Below are 14,522 nucleotides of genomic sequence, written 5' to 3' on the forward strand. Positions count from 1 at the left end.
CTGACCTCCACAGGCATCAGGCATGTACGTGTTGCACATACATACACATATATGGGCAAAACACCCATACACATAAAATAATAATTACTAGCAAGGTTTTAAAAAGTAATAGACTGGGGCTGGAGAGATGGCTCAGCGGTTAAGAGCATTGCCTGCTTTTCCAAAGGTCTTGAGTTCAATTCCCAGCAACCACATGGTGGCCCACAACCATCTGTAATGAGGTCTGGTACCCTCTTCTGGCTAACTGTATAAATAATAAATAAATAAATATTTAGGAAAAAAAAGTAATAGACTGATTAATTTGACAAGAGGAAATTTCAAAACAGGATAGCATTTAGGCTTTAGCACGGTTATTGCTGACTTATATCCAGTTTACAATGAAAACTGGGACGAAAATGTAGAGCAGTTTGGCTAGGAAAGGAGAGTGTTTACAGGTGCAGAGAATGAGGCTGTAAGTGTTCAAAAGATTAGCACCCTTATAGAGAGGCCAACACTTTGTGCTCTGTACTGGAACCACAAGAAATGTGCCTCGAGAAGATTTTGGGGATCGATGGCAACTCCTTCATCTATCACGGACTCCAAGGTACCCTGCTCACTCAGAGATGCTTAGAGAAGAGCTTTTCCTGGCCCAGCAGTTGAAGGACACAGAAACCACTGTATGGTCCAAAGAGACCCAGGTGATGTCAGAGTTTGGCACTGTCCATATAGTCTTAGTTTTATAAGCAAGCGGAATGTAAGTTACGAAGTCATGTAGGCTTGCATTCAGCTTTTTAAGGAAAGTCTAGTGGGTCGGGCTACACAGAGAGAAGCTCATGATAATGCGATGTATAGAGATCTGAAGCCTCTAGGGAAACCCAAGGGATCTTAGAGATGCCAGGGATGTGGGGCATCTGTTGAGGAAAGTCACAGGCACCAAATGGAGTCAGCCCAAGAGAGAGGCCATGCAGTCTTCGAACAGCAAGTCCATGAGGGTGGGGCTGCAGAGGATGCCACCACATGCCCCAGAAGCTGGCAGTAGAGGTGCAATAGTTCAGTTTGCCCTGCTGCATTTCAGCCTTGCTTAGCGGCAACTACGCCTCTCTACGGCGGCACCATTCCTCTTGTTTCCAGCCAGGGGCAGTACTTTGGGAGGCTGTGGAACCTTAAAAATGTAGGAACAAACTGGCAAAAGCAGGTTAAAAGGGCAAAGCTTTGAAGGTTAGACCCCGGAGCTCTGGTTTCTTCCCCTCCCCCTCAATTGCTCTACCACGAAGGAACTCTGGTGCTTTCTTTTCTCTTTCCTGGCTGGATGTCACGTGAACAGCCACTACTGCATGTTCCCACTGTCATGAACCCTTTGACTCCACCTTTCCCACAATGATGGACTGAGACCCACAAAATCATAAGCCAAAGGAAACCTTCCTTCCATTAAGTTGTCAGAATCTGTGATCACAGAGAGGCAAAAGTAACTAACAGAACTGCTGTAGCAACACAGAAAATGTAAAGTCATGAAAATGAAGTATCCATTGTTCCAGGACCTCCTGGCAGACTTGTTTTTCTGAACATGATCAATCTAACAGCCTTCTGCTCTCTCTGCAGCTGGGGACTCAGCTTCATGCACACGGCCTCACCAGTGTGGTGTCCCATAATTTCACCATCTCCCTGAACAGTTAACTCGGGTCATGCCCAGGTTTTCACCATGACAAGTGATGATGGGCAGAGAGTCATCATGCAGGACTCGTTCCACTCTCGGACTGTTTCCCAGGCGAAGCTGAGAGACAGCCCCCTCCTTCCACCATCTACAGCTCTTCCAATTCTTAACAAAACATGTAGTGGGGAGCAGACATTAGCATCCTTTTTCTCCCACACACGAAAAAAGCAGTAAGACAAAAAGTGGCCAATAATAGTTTCATAAAAGAGGCCAGATGGGAATTAGATGCTAAGCAGGCTTGGCTACTAAGGATAGGCTTCTTATGACAAACTCCTACCTCTGATCTTTAAAATGAGCACTGAGAAGTCAATAATAATTTCTAGCTAGACTCCTCCATGCCAGGTACTTGGTGCTAATGATCACCTGCTCACAACTCCCAGCCTTCTGCAGCCTTCTCTCTGTCAACGGCCACTTCTTACAACGACATTCTCTCTCCCATCCGCCCCTCTCTGAGCTCAAACTGAGGCTGTGTGCATCACTTTTTTTCACCATCTCCCTCTGCAGCCTCAGGAGCAAAGGCCCTGGCCAATGATGGAGTGCAGATGGCAGAGTGCGGATGGCTAGGGTAGGACACAATTAGGCTGGACCCTGTTTGTCAGCCTTGTCCCTCCCATTCTGCCAATCTCCGGAGCACTGAGATGGGGAAGAATCATCACACACGTGCTCACTCTCTTCTGCACGGGAGTTCCAACCTCTTGCCTGTGCTTGGCCCTGCCTTGGCACTTGGTTTTTACAAGAGGAACAGGGGTGGGGGAGGTGATGGAGGTGGAAGGCAGGGGGAAGATTGGCTCTAATTTAAAAGCATCTTAGGAGCTTTAAAGAGTTCCAGGTTGACTGATGGACACATTTACTCCTCGGCACCCCTTTCATAAATATCTACCACTTAACATGCACTTTCAGGAGGCATAAATACCTCCTGCATGTCAGCCTTTATGGAAGGGAGATTGCCAGAGCTATTTCTTTGCTCCATGGCCATGAGCCACACAATTACAATCCTATTAAAGCTGTGCCCTGGGAATCCAGCCCTTCCCCACTGGTCTATGTGGCAGTCAAACACTCCCCACCAGGAGTCAGGGGCCTCTGGTGCCTCTGTCCTTTGCTCTAGGGAAACAGGCAGCTCAGCTCTCTAAATAAAGTTGCCACTTGTCAACATCCCTGGACAAGCAAATTATGTTAGTCTAATAATATTCAGGCATACAGAGATAATGTTTTCCATAGGCATTTCTGTCAAAGCTATCAGCTGAAGGTAGGCATGGTGTCCCTCACAAGTGACCACTCTAGGAAGGCCAGCCTCACCCTGATACCGCTAGCCTAGCCAGCTCACACAGGTGCAGACATACAAGGCCCACCCGGGGGGTCAGCAGCAGGTACCTTTGCCTTCCCTTCCTCTAAGATGACAGGCCACTGGCCACCATATGCTAACATCTATGTGGACCTTTAGCCTGATAGGCCTAGGTATAGGATACAACAGGGTCTCTGGACATGCTGCCCCTCAAAAGGAGGAGGGCTTTCGTAGCCAGCTTACCAGATATGCCCTTGGGTGAGTCAGTGCCACCTGTCTGAGATGGGCAGTAATGACACTTGGGGTTTACGAGGAGACAACAGGGAACCAGGAGCTGCACCAACGAGGGTAGGGAACATGAGGCCTGCTTTCCTGCTCGGAAGCTGGCGGCACACCGCTTTAAAAGTGTACATTCTCGGTCGGTCTGCAAATCACTGCTCACCAGAATCTGTAGAAAAATGCCCTGCAGTATTCTTCGAAGGTGTGTGACCATGTTTAACCAGCAGTGTTTACAGGCCTGCTTTCACCTGCTGATCTGGTTCCCCAGGCCTCTCCTGCTCAGCACATGACCACCTTGACAATTCGAGGCTGTCTGTCCACTTACGGGCTCTCACATCTGTCTTTACTAAACCTGCCTCCTGTGCTTGGCCTTCATGAGGATCAAGACTGCCATTTCTGAGTCCCCACTGAAATCCCTAGGATACTGGCTAAGGTATCTGTACAAGGAAACAATAGAGGGAGGCTGGACCACGGGTCAGGTGCCGCGCTAGGACCCCGCACTGCAGTGGAAGAGTTCCAGCCAGCAGAGGCAGCTCTGCGGCCTGCAGACAGGTGTCCCATCACCATGAAGTCAGAGATGACTGAGGAAGGCTCACTTGATACAGCTGTGCCTCTCTACTGCCTATGAATCAAGATTTTAGGAGTAACTGTGGCCAGAGGCAGGGCAGCAAGGAGCAGAGTAGGCCTCCCTGGGCAAGAGGCCAGGCCTCTGGCTGGCAAGGCCAGACAGTTACAACTTTCAGATGATGTGGGCACCTTCAAGCCAGGCATATTTACCCTCAAACCCATCACCTCAAAGAACTTAAGACTCCCCCATTGTGTGTTCCCATATTCACACTGGTCATAGAATGCCTGGCTGTCTGAGGCTGGGGATGCAGCGCGGTGGAAGAGCCCTTGCCTAGGATGCATGAAGTCATGGGTTCAATCCCTAGCACCACAGAGAAAAACAAAAGAAAGAAAAATCCCCATCCACAAGGGAGGGTGGAGTCCACTGTGACTTGTTAAACACCACTTCATTCAGGGTCTGCACGGCTAATATATGGGGTGGAAGCTGCTGGCCCGAGGCCTGCCCTGTGCAATGGGATCTGTCCATCTTTACTAGGGAGCAATGATAAACGAGCACAGACAGACACTGGTCAGGACAAGCCACTTTATTTAAGGGCTCTGACAGCCCAAAGTGGTTTAACATAGATGCATGGAAGATTTATCTAGATGATAAAACACCTGCACTCAAAGGCACATAAATTATGATTTTGCAGGTTTTATTTTTCCTTTACAAGTAACATTATACAGACTGAGCAGGTTTTATATATATGTGTGTATATATATATATATATATATATATATGCATGTATCTGCAATTAATGGAAAAAAAGAGGCCATGAATTTGAAAGAGGAAGGAGGGATATATGGGAGGGCTTAGAGGGAGGGAAAGAAAGAGAAAGATAATGGAATTATATTATAATTTTAAAAAGAAAAGAAATCCCACAGTCAAGTGTTTTAAGTAATAAAAGAAATACACATGAGGCTGATTGCACTTCATACACATGATCTGGTCATCTAAAGTGCCTCTGCTACCACACAGGCCTGGTTCAGAACTAGGGTCACCCATCTGTGACCTTTATTTTCCTTGTGGTAGAGGCAGTCTATGGAAGGATTAATAAACATCACACAATACCAATAGCTATCACTGACTGAGGATTTTTCCACACCCCGTCTGTGTGCTGAGGTAAGCCCTTCAGGTACTTAACTTGCTTATTATGAGCTGGGTACAATTCTGGATTAAAATATAGATGCTAAGGCTTCAGTCATAGGCTGTGGGATGTGATTGGAAAGCCAAGGAGTTATCCATGAGGCTGCCTCCTACATGAAAGGGCTCCGTCCTCTGCAAATGCTTAAAGCACATTATTTTTCTCTGCCTTCATACTCAGTTAAAGCACACACACACACTTCAAAAAGTTCTCAGTTTATTTTCACTTGTTCATTCATTCATCTGTTTGTCTACTTAGAGCATGACTGCCTAGTGCAGGGGCTATAATGTTCCACAGCTCCCATGCCACTTGGTGAATGAGATCAGTCTCAGGCAATTATTATAGCCATTCTACCTAAGTCACAAAGATTACAGAGCTCAGTTAGAGCAACAGTAGCCCACTGCAGGGGACTCACCCAGTCGGGAGTTAAAGACAAGCCCTGAAGGCAATTCTGGACCTTTTGACTAATTTCTCCACTTTTTTTTTCTTCTATTTCTTTTCTGGCCCAGGTTTTCTCAGACTCGTGGGTCTTTTGACAGTGCGGGTGGATAGAGGTTCCCTATCAGGTAGAACACGCCTCTCATTTGGAGGCTGCTGCTTTCTGGGGGAAACCACTGCCACAGATAACTCACCCCCCACTAATCACCCTGCCCAGCTCCTCATCCCCCCACCACACTTCCCTCCCAAACCTCATCAGTGTCTGCCAAGATAAGGAGTGGGCAACGTCAGTAGTGTAGTAATTTCCTACATGCTGGATACAACGCCAAGTATTCTGGGTACTCGAGATCCCAATGGCCTCTAGAGCAGGCACCATCGTTCTTGTTTTAGTTTATTTGGAGAAAGAAAGGGGACGGGATGAGTACTTCTTCAGAGCAGAACTATATGCCAAGAACCTGCATGCTCCTTATGACTCAGAGGACAAGCAACCTCTTCAGACCAGCTGCATAGCTGGGAAGCCGCAGGTCTATGGCTGCCACGATAAAGCCTCTCTTCCAGTCTTGGCCAGCATACTGCCACGGCTTGTGAGGGGAACAAGGGGCGGGGGTTGCACCATGGCTGTTCTTTCTCCTCTCCTTCCAACACTATATTAGTCATCTATTGACCACAGCCCTCCAATGCTACCAGGTTCCTCCCTTAACCGTGTTCCCCATTCTCTTATCTTAGTTTTAGAAAACCATAAGTCTATATCAATAGTGTGGACAAGAAGACATCAGGATCATTCAAGGCATAGAATATACCAAGCTTCTTTCTTTATTAGTTGTTGTTACAGACATATATGTACGTATTATTCTATGTATTAATTGTTACATACATATATACATTATGTAACAACAATTAATGAATTTGAAAGACAGCAAGGAGAGGTTATGGGAGGGTTTGGAGGGGGAAAAAGGAAGGGGGAATGATGTAATTATATTATAATCTTAAAAAAATAAAGGAAATAATCTAAATGCACACATGTAGATAGCAAATGGCTGACAGGTGTTTCTCAAAGTACCGAGCATTCTCTCAAATCTGTGTTGGTGTCAAGTTCCAAGGGGTCCTCAGGAAGGGATCAGAAGAGATGCTCCCTCTGGGGAGTCATCTGGCAATTTTAGAGAGCGACACAAAGAGCTGGGAGTCGCCTGGGAAAGTGTGGGAGCATGTATTCTGGGACTCTTGGGGCTGGCAGAACCAGGTGGAGCTTGCTGGGAAACCTGCCAGACAGAAGGCAGGCAGCTTTCCTCACAAGGCTCAGGGTCAGCATGGCCACATGGCCAACCCTGCACAGGCGCCAGGAGGGCTTCTCGGAAGCCTAAGAGCCAAGGAAAGGTCAAGTGTTTCAGAAAGGAATGACTGAACCAGTCCTCAACTTAAAGAGCAGGCTGTGTGTCTTCTCTCGCCTCAGAGGAGAAAGGATTAAGGAAGGGAAGGCATGCTTCCTCAGGGACAGACACCCAAGTTCAGTCCTGAGGCACCTAGCCTCCTTGCAAGAAGACATCGTCGTCCCCCATGCTGCACCTGCCTCAACAGCTCTGGCGGCTGCATTCCACAAACCCATTTCCCGGTGGTACAAGCAATGCCACTCTAGAACAGAGGTGAGGTTAAGGAACTGCTGTGACAAACGCCATGTCCAAAGCAACTAGGGAGGGAAGGCTTTATTTGGCTTATACTTCCACATCACAGTTCATCAGATGATGGAAATCCAGGCAGGAGCTGAAGCAGAGGGCATGGACGACCGCGGCTTCCTGGCTTGTTCTCCAGGACCACCTTCCGGGTGAGGGAAATTGGAAGGGTGTGGTGGAACCATCACTACCGGCTGGACTCTCTCACATCTATCTTGCACAAGAAGACGCCCTCTCACCCTGGCCACCAGGTTAGTCTGATGGGGGCATTCTGACCTCTTTCCTGATGAGTTTCGCTTGTGTCCAGTTGACCAAAACTGACCAGCACAGGACCCTGCAGATCCCAGCTCTCTGCAGGCCGGTCCTACTGACCCCTCCTTCCCCAGCCCACAATTTTTTCACCTGAGAAAATGTGCCCCTGCGTTTTCCACCCAGGCATTCAGAGATTCGCCCGGCAGCTTTAATTCAACAGGTTTTGCAGGTAGTGAACTGGATAAAACCTCTCCAGCACTCTGGGCTCTTTTATCTCCACAGCCCCTACTAACTAGAACGTTCATACTTTAACGTGTGTGGTTTATCTTTGCAGCGGGTCTCCCCTGAGCTCCGCGGGGTGGCAGGCTGCACATTATCCCTGGGACCCCGGTACTTAGGCCAATGGAAGGAGAACACCGCATAACACACCGTAACTGTTACACGCTTATGTTTAACTGACTGTACACACGTTGCAGGAGGGATCCGAACCCGTGTCAGCTCGATCCTGTGGGTCAGAAACGTGACCGTGAAACTGGCACGTTTCTGCGCTCCGTACCCACCTGACGCCCTTGTGTGTGTGTGTGTGTGTGTCTGTGTGTGTGTGTGTCTGTGTGTGTGTGCGCGTGCCTAAGTCTGCACCGCCGCCGCCTCAAACGCTTCGAGTCACGTGGGCCCCGGAAGAACGCGGGACCCAAGCAGGCGGCCAAGGCCGCTGGCTGTGCTTACCTGCGCGTCGCTGGGCTCCGCAGCGGCACCCGGAGAATCTCGGGGGGTCAACAGAGACCGTGGACCTAACGTTCAACAAGGGTTACTCGCCTAGACCTAGGCTGGGGGCGGGGCCCAGAGTGAACTTGACCTTGAGCTCCCCGCCTCCCGTTGTGGGCGGAGCCCGAGGAAGTAGGCTCCAGCCTGGCCCCAGCCCCGAGGGTGGGTCCGATGAAGCACCGCCCCCTCACAGGCCAAAGGCCACGCCCAATGCCCCGCCCCTGCTCCTCAGGGGCACAGTACGTTACAAACCCGTTACAACCTTTGGCCTTTGCTTCGCGTTTGTTTTTATTTTTCGGTTTTGTGTTCCGTTTATTTATTTTAGACAACTTTACTCTCCTTTTTAAAGGTCTGAATTAAAAATCTATCAAGCAATGTATGTAAATAACCACTTATAATAAAAGTGTAAACGTGTAAAATAACCACTTATAATGAAAGCAACAAGCCCTCTTGCTCTGCTCCACCCATAGCCCTTTCTGATCAGTTCCTTCTTTTCTTTTGATGGTCACTTCTTGTCGCTAAAAAAAAGAGAGAGAAAAGAGCTTACATAGCGATTTCTTGATTTATCTATTGACTTTCTGCCGTGTTACATGAGGATTTACTCTCCCTCCGTCCCCACTTCCCTTTTCTGACACATTTACACCCCTCTTCTCCAGCTCTGCCCTGGTGAGGATGAAGGTTGGGGGGGTGGGGTCCTTATGATGACATGGTTTGGGGGATGGGGACATCAGAGCTGTTTTAGAAAGAAGATACAATTAGGGCTTTCTAGTAAGTATATTCATTCATAGCAAGAAATTACAACCAAATCCTTAGAGATCAGATCTTATTCCCTGAGGTCTGTGTGTAATTTAGGACCTTAATTTGCTTTGCTAATACAGTGTAGCTTTTCAGCCTCCCCATAACCCTTTATAACTGCCCAACACTCACAGGGATCTTGCAGGGAGGCGTCTCTAAGATCAAGTTCACCGGCGCCTGTCAATTCTAATGGAATGAGTTGGAACTACAAAATATAAATATAATAATAATGACATCAAGGATAATGTCAAGGCTTTGTGACTGCTGAAGTCTTAATCTCCCCCTCTTCGTAACCACAGCGACAAATCAGCTCCTGGCTGTGGGGAGGGCTTTATGAAGCTGGCTCTGGACCGTGTTTCTGCCCCCAGCCCCTTTTAGTCTTCCCATGCTCAGGAAAGGGTCACACCTTTGTCTTTAATCGGTACATGGGCACACAGGTAACCCCCGCTAAGTACCCAGGAAAAGGGTACCTCCCCACTCAGGTAGTAGACTCCACGCCCTTTGGGTCTCTTTTCAGGTGGCAGGATGCAATGTGTCTCCGTAAGGTGACCTTGAGCAAGCAGCTTTACCTACGCAGGTTTCTGCTTTCTTCCCTGTAAGCGGCAGGCACAACCCTCTACCACACTGGAGTTGGAGGTTTAAGCGGCATAATAGCTGAGTGTACAGTGCCCTCTGGCTGGTCTCCTACTGATGCCAGTTTGTGTGCCCGCAGAGTAGGTGGTTTATCACAAGTTGGGGATTTTTGTGAATATAGGTAGCATATGCTGCAGCAGGTTGGTTAATTCCGTAAGTTAATCAAAGGCCAAGCCTTTCTGAGCCAGGACCTGGGGCTGGGAAGGCAGAGACTAGATAGAGGAGATCTTGAGCAACAACTCCTGCAGAGCAAGTGCTCTATCCTGCCCCAGTGAAGACGAGGACCTGGCTGAAGAGGACCCTGGCTTCCTGGGCAAGAAGTAGTGTGTGCTTTTGGAAGGCAGTCACAGCCATAACATAACATTCACAGAACAGGCAGGTTTAGCGAACATAGGGAGAAAGACAGGCCTGAGAAATCCAGTCTGGGCATTCTGAAGGGGAGTAACTGGATCCTTTGACCGTGGTCACAGCTGACTACTAGATCATAAGTATAATGGGGGCTTATGGGTAAATATAATGTCTCTACCGCTTGGCTCACTAAAGGAAGGTGTCTAGGAAATGGCCTCGCAGAAGGACAGGGATTTGCTGTAGAGGATGTGTCTGAGTCTTCATAGGCGATCTACAGCACAAGAAAAGTGAAAAGCTGTTTATTCATGAGGTATGGATGAGAATACAAGTAAGGAGGAAGCGTAGAGGACAAGGAAAGTGTTCAGGAAGGAGGTCCTGTAAAGCCAGCACTTCTGTCTAACAGGTGACTAGACTCAGAGAGTGATCGTGAAGGAATGTTCTAGAAAGCAGCATGTAGAACATGGCTCGGGGTTATCCCTCCCCTGGATATCTGCAGGAGGCAGGTCCCCAAGGAATAGAAACGAGCTCTCAAATTAGCTTGTATTTGTGAACAATTTGGAGATTATTTCCAGGCATAAAATTCCGGTATCAGCACGAGAGCAACAGTTGTCTAACGCTGCCCTGCTCTTGTCCTCTGTCGCCATCAGGTTCTTCTGAGGCTGTCTCCCTCTGTAGGAGCTCTTTGGGCGGCCAGCAAGGTACAGCTAGCTCAGAGTGATGGTCTTAGGCTGTGTTCTGAGGACCTTCTGAAGAACTGGCCCTTAGAAGAACTGTGCATGGGACCATTGCCTGGGCAACCTCTGCCATTGGATGAGCCCTTCTTAACTTGTCTTCTAAGCCCTCATTCAGAAAAGCAAGCTGTGGTTGAATAAAAAAAAATAGGATGTGTGAAAGGCCATTGGTGGACTTTTAAAATGACCAAAGATGGCAGGCTTTTCAGCCACTGCAAGTGCTTCAGAAGGCGGGTGCGGACTTAGAACCAAAGACTAGAGAGATGATAGTCATGTCAAGTCTTTCTTTTCTAGCTATTGAAGCAGGCCTTCACTAGAGAGCCTCTCTGGAACAAGACAGATCCTTTCAAACCCTGAATCAGTTCACACCACACAGAAGGCCTTACTGGTTTCTATCACAATTAGTCTAAAATCACAAGGCTCCTCACGGCCCACACGGCACACATGAATTATGTCATGCACACCAGCCCTTCCTCATCTTCAGTCTCCTGGATGTTGCTGTTCTTTCTCGGACACTGTAGGGGGTTTTAATAGGAAATGGTCCTCACCCCCCAAGCACTTGTGTTTTGGGTACTTGATCCCTACTTTGTGTCTTTTTGGTAGGCTGTGGAAATTTTAGAAACATGGTGCTTAGCCGGCAGACATACCATGAAGGGCAGACAGTGACTATTATAGTAACCGGCTTCTGGGTCTTCCTCTGTTCTCTTGATCTGGCAAGCTATGAACAAAGCCACACCACAAGCCTCTGCCGTGATCTGCTTCGACCACTGTGCCTCCCCACCACACGTACACACTGCCTTGACCCTCTGAACCGTGAGCCAAGGTAGCTCTTTTCTCCCTTAAGTCGTCCATGTCAGGCGTATAGTCACAGTTTCGTCAAGAAGAGTCACTAAGACAGGCACTCTGGCCCTGTCCCCACCAGTACGGCGCTTCTCACTCATGGGTGGGATAGGCTCCTCCCACTTTCAAGCCCACCACCCACTCCTTAGCTTTCCATTCAGCCAGGCTGCCCTCAAAACCAGGGAGCATTCCCACATGCCACCCTTTCATAGTATTTTCGTTTACCTGCCTTTGGAGTACATTTCTACCTTTTAATCTGTCTCTCACACTGTAGTATAAGGTCAAGAGGTCAGGCTCCTCCTGATGTATTCCCACATCTAGGACAGCACCTGGGAAGCAGCAAGTATTTAAAAAGTGTGTGTTGAATGAAGGAAGGACTGGGTGGATTGAGTAAATGACATTAAAAATATCATGGCTAAACACAAACATAAAAGTCTTGCTAAAAATCAGACTTTCAACTAACGTTAACAGGTTCTTCCCGCACTAGATGAATCTGTGGGGGCACAAAGGGGAAGACGAAGAGACTGAGCTGCCTTCCCTAATCTGATTCACAATTACAGCTTGAGTTTTCGAGAAATCTTGCTGTTTTATATTTGACCCAGTGTCTGTGCTAAATACTTAAGTAAAGGTTAGCTTGGAAGGCTGCATACTTATTTAAAGGTAGTAAAGAGAAAAAAAGAAAAGAAAGGTTCCCCTGGTCCTTTGAATAATTCAGCATGGTGTTCTATGACTTCTGTTGGCGTTGGAGAGCCCACGATGGTAACTGGTTACCTGAAAATAGAGGCCTGATCAAATATTTATTATCTCACTTATTTTCATTTTTTTGCATATTTTGTATTTCGGCTTCTCACTTTGTTTTTACCCCTGCAATCGCACAGTTCACACCAAAGCTAATAGGATGTTTCATGGATTATTAAATGCAGCTAAGCAGTGAGCCTTTTCTAGAACATAAGGCCACACTGAGGCCGCACTGCTGTTCTAACAAAATAATTTTTCCTTGAAGGCTCAGACTCCAAGTTTACAGGGGAGGCGCTCTCCTTCCACGCTGAGCTTTTATAAGGCTTTTTAAGGGACGTCAGCAGAGGAGGACGACCTCCGGCGGACAGCGCATGCTCCCTGAGACCTGACTCGTGGCTGTAATTTAGACGCTTACGATCAGACACCGCTGAAATGATTGCGTTGCAATTAAAGCAGGAAAGCACCAACTAGTGCAGATTTGCTCTGGGAAACCTGGACTGTGGTAAGAGGGGAGTAGACTCTACCTAGGCTTGGTTGTCCGGCAGAATTGTTCCAGCCTCAGCAATACCCCATTTCTGAATTAGCTTTCCTAATGAAGCCTCTGCTGAAATCCCCATCCACGCTTTGACGTTCATTCGGACCCCCTTGTTACCGATACCGTCATCTGTGAGAGAGAAGAAGACAGGTTGGGGCCAACCTATCATTTGGAGACGAACACTCGCGCCACATGATGAAAGGCGATTTTTCTCAAGGTCACGCACAAGTGGTCAGGGATGGCGTCCGTGTGCCAGTCGGAGTTTTGCTTGTGTATTCCAAGCAGCAGAGTAGAAGGGACCATATTGGTTTGAATGTCCCCTCAGAACTTACAGGCAGACTGGCAATCTGGACTGAGAAAGAAGTGGGAGGAAGCAGTTCTGGAAGGCTGGAATGTGCACCGTTAGAAAAGGAGCCCTAAGTGGAGATGCCCTAATTGGGATATGCACAAGGAGAGAGAGTTAATCTCCAGGTGCTTCTTCTGGTCTTGTCACACTCACACATGGGGACAAATCCTGAGAGAGGCCCTCTGGTCAATTGACGGATACTAGGATCCACTCCACCGCCTGGGAAAGGTGTTTGGCTTTGGATGCTGAGTGGGATATGTTTACTCTCCTTCCGAGACTCTTTGTGGGTGGAGAATGCTGAGAGCGGGGGGTGGGGGCGTAGTTGGGGGGATATCCCCAGCAGAAGCCCAGGAAGCCGTTAGAGGAAGACAAGGACTAGAGAAGCCAGGTGCAATGACAACCTTATTTAGTGTAGAGTAACAGCCCTCGTGCAGCTGAAAGGGGCCACTAGATGCAAACTGGACTTGTTAGGTCAATCAGGAAGGCTTTGCTTTCCAAAGGCAGGGTGCCTAGCTCTGTTTCTTCCTTGTTTGGCCATGGACTGTGGATATGATCCTGGTCAGACATCCATCTTAAGTCAATGTGATGGCAAACAGAACATCTACAGCTCTTTGCCGAGAATGGAGGAGTGGGTGACTGAAGTCACGTGGGTGAAACATAGCATACGCAGCCGCACCAACTCGAACGTCCTGCCTTGTGATTTCTTACAAGAAAACTGAACGTGTCCTTGACCAAGTCACTGAACTTAGTAACCCACAGTCGAGAAGGATCCCATAATACAAATGGGTCCTAGAATTCTGGTCTTTTGACTCTCTGTGCAGTTGTGGTAGTTTGAATGTAATTGGCCCCCATAAACCCATAGGGAGAGGCACTATTAGAAGTTGTGGCCTTGTTGAAGTAGGTGTGGCCTTGTTGGAGGAAGTGTGTCACTATGGAGGTGGGCTTTGAGGTCTCATACTCAAGATACTGCCCAGTGTCTCAGTTCATTTCCTGTTGCCTTTGGATCAGGGCGTATTAACTCTCAGCTCCTTCTCCAGCACCATGTCTGCCTGCGTGCCACCATGCCCTGCCATGACGATAAAGGACTAAGGCACTGAACTGTAAGCCACCCCAGTTGAATGTCTGTCCCCTCCCTCATAAGGGAGTTGCTGTGGTCATGGTGTCCCTTCACAGCCATAGAAACCCTAAGACGGGAGTATCGTTCTTTCTACTTACAAAGACACAGTTCTTGACTTTAAGGTCAAGTTGAGGTTGCATTATACAAAGTTCTCTATCAGATCAGATCCAGAATGATTTCTGGAGTTACAGAAGAAGGGATCTATTGTGGGAATTGGCTCCCGTGACTATGGAAGCTGTGAAGTCTTTCAATCTGTCGATCTTTTGCTAGTTGGGGGAGACAGAAAAACTGGTGGAATTTAGTCTGAGTTTGAAG

At 48.0% G+C, this 14,522-nt stretch overlaps 1 protein-coding gene and 1 long non-coding RNA gene across 2 annotated transcripts in view; one reads left to right on the forward strand and one right to left on the reverse strand.

Annotated features, from left to right (window-relative positions):
* The window catches only part of Nmnat3 (nicotinamide nucleotide adenylyltransferase 3), a 110,937-nt gene extending 102,696 nt beyond the window's left edge, over positions 1-8,241 (reverse strand). The window contains exon 1 of the mRNA XM_050157233.1: positions 8,086-8,241. The gene's annotated coding sequence lies outside the window, so the exon portion shown is untranslated. The remainder of the gene's footprint in view (positions 1-8,085) is intronic.
* LOC126510606 (uncharacterized) overlaps positions 6,855-14,522 on the forward strand; it is a 62,089-nt gene continuing 54,421 nt past the window's right edge. Inside the window, exon 1 of the long non-coding RNA XR_007594445.1 lies at positions 6,855-7,358. This is a non-coding gene — a long non-coding RNA (uncharacterized lncRNA). The remainder of the gene's footprint in view (positions 7,359-14,522) is intronic.

This window comes from Alexandromys fortis, unplaced genomic scaffold, assembly GCF_014885135.2.
Source record: "Alexandromys fortis isolate MF-2015 unplaced genomic scaffold, M_Fortis_MF-2015_v1.1 scaffold_85, whole genome shotgun sequence".
Taxonomy (NCBI): domain Eukaryota; kingdom Metazoa; phylum Chordata; class Mammalia; order Rodentia; family Cricetidae; genus Alexandromys; species Alexandromys fortis.